The sequence below is a fragment of the Pteropus vampyrus genome, unplaced genomic scaffold (genome assembly GCF_000151845.1).
Source record: "Pteropus vampyrus isolate Shadow unplaced genomic scaffold, Pvam_2.0 Scaffold32, whole genome shotgun sequence".
Lineage (NCBI taxonomy): Eukaryota > Metazoa > Chordata > Mammalia > Chiroptera > Pteropodidae > Pteropus > Pteropus vampyrus.
The window spans coordinates 9,794,310-9,801,438 of record NW_011888813.1 but is presented as its reverse complement, the minus strand read 5'-3'; positions in this window follow the sequence as shown (position 1 = coordinate 9,801,438).

The following is a 7,129-nucleotide window of genomic DNA, read 5'->3' as shown; positions in this document are numbered from 1 at the left end:
GCTGTGAGCCGACACGGAGCGTGATGCCCAGCGTCTGCTCCGTAATCGTTTCGTGTCTCTAACTGTGGAACCAGACAGTTCGGCAGGGACCCAATTTCATCGTCTTCTCTACTCCCTTCTGCGTTTGGAGCAAACAGCGAGACTGCGAAGGGGCGGGTTCCACTCCCAGCATCCCGATGGGCACCAGGTGCCCTTCCCTTCCGAGGTAATGTCGTGGGGCCCCGTGCGGAGTGGGCTCGTGGAGCGCTGTCCACGGCGGGGTGGGGAGGGGGTCGCCCGAGGCCCCACCTCCATCCACCTCCACCTGCCGGACACCCCTTTCTCCCACCTGGAGTTCCTGACATCAGACATGAGGACGAGGGGCCACCGCACCCAGCAAATCACGGGGCCCAGGGGGGAGGGGGGTGCGGGCGGCAGGAGCGGGGTGCCGGCGGCGGAAGCGGGGTGCGGGCGACGGGCGGGTGGGTGCTAAGCAACAAGTCGTCTTGTTCCCTGGACTCTTGTTCCCGGGTAGGGGGTCTTTTCTGCCAGATAAAGCATTCGAGAAACAAGAGGATCCGAGGTCCCCGGGCTGTTGGAGGCGGGCCAGGGCCGTCTCCAGCAAGTGCTTCATTTGGAATAACCTGCTTAATCTCTCTTCGAACTTCTGAGCAGCTACTTTTATTATCCCCATTTTGCAGATGAGGAAACGGAGGCACAGAAAGCCCAAGTAACTCACCCCAAACAGCACAGGTGTAAGTGCAGGAGCCAGGATTTGAACCCAGGTGCTGTGACTCCTGATTCAGAAGCTCAAGTTCCGGGAAGCCGCACAGCCCATTAGCACAGAAGTCACGTGTGCACAGAACCTGGAGAGGGCACTCGACATTTCTTTGCTGTGAGCGCCCCTGTCCCTCACACAGAGGTCTCTCAGAGGGTCATCCTGGGGTCTCGCTTCTCCCCTTCTCCTCTTTCCTCACCTCCAAACCAGCCCTCCAGGATGCAGGCTCCACTCCAGGACCCCCAGATCCCACTACAGTGATATTTGGTATCCTGTTTTCTTCCTGGTGGAGCTTTTACACAACAAACATGGTTCTTGGTTAATATGGACCTCTTATCAGAGCAGAACTCCCAGGCCAGCAATCTGGGATTTACTTCATTCCGCTAAAGAACTCTGTCCCCTGCACGGAAGAGAAAATTAGGTCGGAAGGAGAAAGAATGATTTCTTCTTCCCTAATAACAACTCACGTTTATTACATATTACCACAAAGCAGGCCCTGTGCTAAGTGCGTCACCTTACAAGAGGTGGGACCACTGTCCCACTTTCCAGATGAAGAAGTTGAGATATAGAAGGTTAAGTAACTTGCCCAAGGCCTCACAGTATTGAGGGGGCAGAGTTGAGGCTTGAAAAGAAAAGTGGCCAAGTCATTTTTTTAAGAGCAAGGAGGCAGTGAGGGGGCCTTCACCCCAGCTGTCACCCCTGCCTCATCACCTGTGCCTTAAAAGCTTTCCCTACAGACGCAGACTCTCCTCCACCTGCAGGCTCAGCCCCACCTCATCCACGGCCCCAGAGCTGAACAAAGTGGCCAGTATCCTGCCACCTGTGCCCTCTCATGTGGGGAGACTTTGTGCAATCCCCTTCCGGGTCCGAGGACGGCTCTGTGACTGCCTAGACCTGTGGCTGTGCCCTGACCAGTGGGCAGGTCTGATGCCAGGAAGATGTTCTTTGTAAGAGGATCGGGCAGGATTATTGGGTAGGCTTGACCAGAATGAGGGAGTGTATTGAGAGGGAAAGTATGTTCTCAAGGGATCTCTCTTATCCCAAAGATGGAGGAAGATTATCCATCAAGGGAGAGAGGAAACACAGAGCCTGCCACCCAGAAATAGCTTTCAGCCTTACCATCAGCTGGGCAGGCCTCAGACTCACCATGAGAAGCCATTTTCTTAGAGGGGGCTGTAAAATTGAAACAAGACCAGTCATGTTGATAGGCTGTTTTAATTTAATGAAGGGTTAATTAGTTATTAATTTATCTTCACAACCACTCCGTAAAACAGGCTGGGAAATAGTATCACCTATTTGACAGGTGAGCGAAAGTAAAGTCCAGAGAGGTGGGTAATCGACTTCAGTCATTTTCTAGAGTCCAAAGCAGGACAACCTGTATCGTGAGTCCTGGTGCCGTACATTGTCCACTCCAGAAAATGGACAATTTAAGTGGCAGGAGAAGAAGAGCTTCTGCTTTCATTTTTAAAGATATTTTTTAAAATAAGGAGAAAAGTCTTATGTTTACTCACATATACTATTTCCAGTGCTCTTTGTTTCTTTTGTTTAAATGCATATTTCCACACAGTATCATTTTCTTCTGCCCAAAGGACTTCCTTTGACATTTCTTGCCTCGCGGGTCTTCTGGGATGAATTCCTTCAGCTTTAGTACATCAGCTTTTGTTGACTGAAAGATTTCAGCTGGGTATAGAATTCTAAATTACTTTTTTCCCCTCCCTCTCACTATTTTAAAGGTGCATCTGCACCGTCTCCTAACTTACATTATTTCTGGTGAGAAATCTACTGTTATTCTTAGTTTTGCTCCTCAGTGTGTAATGTGTATATTCCTCTGGCTGATTTTAAGATTTTCTTTTCATTAGCTGGTTTTAAACAATTCCATTTTTGTTTGCCTTGGTGTTATTTTCTTCTCATTTCTTGGGATTCACAGAACTTCTTAGATCTATAAGTTTATAGTTTTCTCCAAATTTGGAAATAGTTATTTAAATATTTTTTCTGTTTCTCCCACCCTCCTTCAGGGACTCCAATTACACATAAATTAGGTTCCACAGCTTGCTGATGCTCTGCTCACTTTTTTCCTTGGCCATTTTTCTCTGTGTCATTTCGGATGGTTTCTACTGTTATGTCTTCAAGTTGATTGACGTTTTGCTCTGCAGTGTTTCATCTGTTGATAATCTCACCCAGTGTATAGCAGACACTGGATTTTTCATCTCTAGTATTTTTATTTTGCTGTTTTTATATCTTCTTTGTCTCTCCTTAGCATGCTCATGCTTTTCTCTACCTTCTTAAACACGTGGGATACACTTAAAATAATTATTTTATTGTCCTTGTTTACTACTTATACCATGTGTCAGGTCTCAGTCTGTTTCTGTTGACTGATTTTCCATCTTTTTTTTTTTTTGGTTTACATTTTCCTACTTCTTTGTACATCTGGTAATTTTTTTTTTATTGGATGCTGTGTTGTTGAGTGCTAGATATTTTCATATCCTTAAAATATTCTCGACCTTTGTTCTGGGATGTAGTTAAATTGCTTTAGTTCTTTTGAGGCTTCCTTTTAAGCTTCGTTGCTTGGAACCAGAGCAGATTTTAGTCTAGAGCTAATTTTTACCCACCGCTAACGTAATACCCTTCTAAAGACTCTATCTGTGCCCTGTTTGATATGACATTTTGTTGTTGTTGTTGTTGTTGTTCTGGTGGAAACATGAATTGCTCCAAACCCTGGGTGAGCCCCATGGCTTAGTCAGCCCATTCTTTTTGTTGGTTCTTTTTCCAGGCTCAGGTAGTTTGCTCATATGCATGCATTGATTAATAGTCAATTAAGGAGGATCCCTCTGCAGATCTCAGAGCCGTCTCTCCTTAGAACTTGCTCCTCTCCCTGCAGCTCTCTTTCTTGGGTATTCTGCATTGTGGATTCTCGCTGCCATTGCCTTCTTAAATTCTCAACTCTGTCTTCTCGACTCAGAAAGACTATCGGGCTCTATTTGGGTTTCCCTCCCTGTGCTTTGGCCTGGAAATTATTTCCCCTTACGTGTTTCTCTTCTTTCCTCTCAGGGATCACTTTTGTCCTGCCTGTTATCTAACATCTGAAAAGTATTGTTTTATAAAGTATTGCTTTATGCAGTTTTTCAGTTGTTTAAGGCAGGACGGTAAATTCAATCTCTGTTATACTATCATGGCTGAGAGCATAATTCCCCATATGTTTCTTTAATTTAAAGAATTTTTTTAACCTTGGTTACATATATATAACATAAAATGTACCATTTTAGCCATTTTTAAATGTATAGTTCAGTGGCATTAAGTAAATTACCTCTGCCTTAGTTTTAAGTGGAAAAAAGAGCTTAGTTTTTCTTTTAATAATTATTAAACACTTACTAGGTGCTAGGTGTTCAAGTAAATACTATGGTTATACCCATTATCAAGAAAAGAAATGTGAGGTTTAGAATGTAGTTTTCCCAAGGTCTCAGGGTAATGGGTGGTGTGGTCAGTATTTAATCCCACACAGCAAGGCTATGAGCTTCATTGAGAAAAGATCCTAAAATCACATAGCCTTTGCCTGTCTATAAGGACTTCTACTGGAAAGCTATTTCTTGGCCTGGAGCAGACATCCCAGAAATCAGCCCACAATCCATTGCTACAAGAGGGTATTCATGCATATACCAGAGGAACATTAGGCTTGGGGCCAGACTGATGTCTGAGTGATAGAGTCTCTGTCACCTGTGAACCAGGATAGATCCAGGGAGGGGCTCCCTCCTTGAGGTGCTGTACAAGGCGGGGTGCACTAAGAGTCTATATGCTTGTGGGGCTGGTGGGACCCTGAGACCACAGTACACAGCCACGAGGAGTTACATGTCAGCTTCATTTGCATCACTGGCTTATCTTAAATTACAATTACAAATCTTCTGAAATCTCTAACTTTTGCCATCTCCAGATGGGCACATTAGCAGCCATCGATCCGGCGCATCAGGGATTCTTGCCTTCCAGGAGTCCATTCCTTTACGTACGTGCATGAAAATAAGACTCTTGTCTCGGAAATACTCTGGTGGCCTCTTTGCAAAGGCTGTGGGTCGTTTACGCCCAGCCTTTCATAAGAAAACTCTAGAAGCACATTCCTTTATATGGTTTCAGTTTGTGTGAAATATACTCTAAGAATCACAAGTGGGTTTTTATTAGTATTTTTCACTAGCGACCTATGAAGCTGGGAGTGTTTTATAGGTGCTCATTTTACAGATAGGGGTATTAGGGCTGAGGGACATCCATTGTCTCACAGCCTTTCCTGTCAAATCAGGGCAATGTACCTCCTCCCTGCAATTTCCCCATGAGTCTCTGCCGGCTCCTGAGGCCGGCTGCTCCTCACACTGTGTGAGGAGCCCTCTCAGCCCTGGAAGGCCAGAGTGTGCTTCTCCATCTTTGTTCCCCTCCTATGTATGGGGTGTGGAACCCAATATGCTCTTAAATAAAAACAGCCAACCTTCATCACCGTTGCTTTATCTTCAAACCATCACAGTTTTATGGCATCCAAACCATTATTAGTCCTTGCTTACAATGGTGTGCAGGGAAATTAGTAGGCCAAGTTTTACTTCTGTCTGCCCAGCACAGATTCGGCATAAAACTCAACCCCAAAAAGACCCCAGACAAGGAAACAACTACCCAGTTTTTCCAGAGAGCCAATAGAATAAGAAGTATTAATTTGGTTAAATAATAATTTTTTTTCTAAAAGGTCTAAAAATGGACAGTTCTGGGAAATCAACTTTTCCGGCGAACAGAGTATCACGGTTGTCTCGGCACTTTGGTTGCAGCTGGGGTGACAGGGATGGAGCCGATGTCACCTGTGGAGGATGACGGAGAATCTGAGGTGCCGGAGCCTTCATTCTGAGCAGCAGGTCTTCTCCGATGGTTAGGGTAGAGGGGCAGCAAAGATGGCAGCCTCACCTGCAGTCAAGGAAGGGAACTAACCTGGAGACAATGGCTTTCCCAGCATACTGGACACTCAGAACCAGGGCCAGCTTCATGGGTACGTGACCTGTGCAGTCACACAGGGCCCCACACTAAGAAAGGCTCCAACCAAGCTTGGTTTAATGCTCTGCTGTCACCATCTTGAAATTCTTAATCATTTTGAACAAGGAAACCTGCACTAGGCACTTCAGATTCTAAAGCCAGTCCTGCCTGGAGTGGATCATTGCTTAACTCCCTCTTCCTCTACAGGACAAAATTCTTTTCAGTAATAATCAGGAAAAGGAATAATAACAATGGCCAGAAGAGAAATGCAGACATCGAAAAATTTCTTTTATCGAACTTTGTATGCATGACACAGAAATAATATTTAAAAATAAAATAAAATAATGATTACAGCACAAAAAGAAAAAAAAACTCAACTATTTGTTCAACAGGTTTTACATTTACCTAATAGTTTGAGCTAATAATATCTTACAAAAATAATTGTTTAGTAACTAATAATTATACAGTAATGTTTCATTTTCTTGACTTGTTCTTTAGTTTCTAAACAATCAACAATTTAAAAGAAATAAATTTCAATTTTAAAGGTAGTATTTAATAAATTCAGTGAAATAGTTCATGCATGAACTAAAATTTGTACTTTAAAAATAAAACTACTACACCTCATCGTTTTTACTTTGTTTCTTTTTAAATTTAGACACAAATAAAAATTCCAAGTGGTCACATGGAATGAAGTCATTCAAGTTCTGCGCTATCATTATTTATTTCGAACCATTAATTATATCAAATTTCTGACCAAACGCAACTATCTGAGGACATGTGGTGGTGAGGGCTAAGAACTGTGTCCCACATAAACCTGAAGGACTTGAAGCCATCATGAATTTAATTTTGAAAGGAATCTGAGAAGCTGCCCAACCTGTGTCCCAAACCAAGGGCAGCCTCAGAACTGAGAGATCTTCAAATTAACTCCCATGCAGAATACAATTTGTATTAAAGGATATGTTTTTAAAAATGCACTAATTGTAAGATTACATATTCTTATTGAAACTCAACAACAACCACAGCAACTATTTAGAAATTAGACAAAACAAAAAACAAAAAACAAAACAAGACTGTCTTTCAGGAGTATTTATCACCAATAATGTTTAACATTGCTGACATATGGTGCTGACAAAAAGCAGACCAACTTTAGTACATTTTATTATTCTTAAATTCTCTACAAATGATGTACCCCTTGTTTGCCTGCTTCTGGTCAGAGAGAGACCCTTTTTATTTTGCCATCAAAAGTCAAGAACTTTTTTTCAGGGCTGCTACTGGAAATACAATTTGGGGGCAGGACAACACGGCAAAATGACGAAAGTGTACATTCTTTGACGCAGAAATTTTGTTTCAGGATTTTAGTCTAAATAGATGGACATGGGC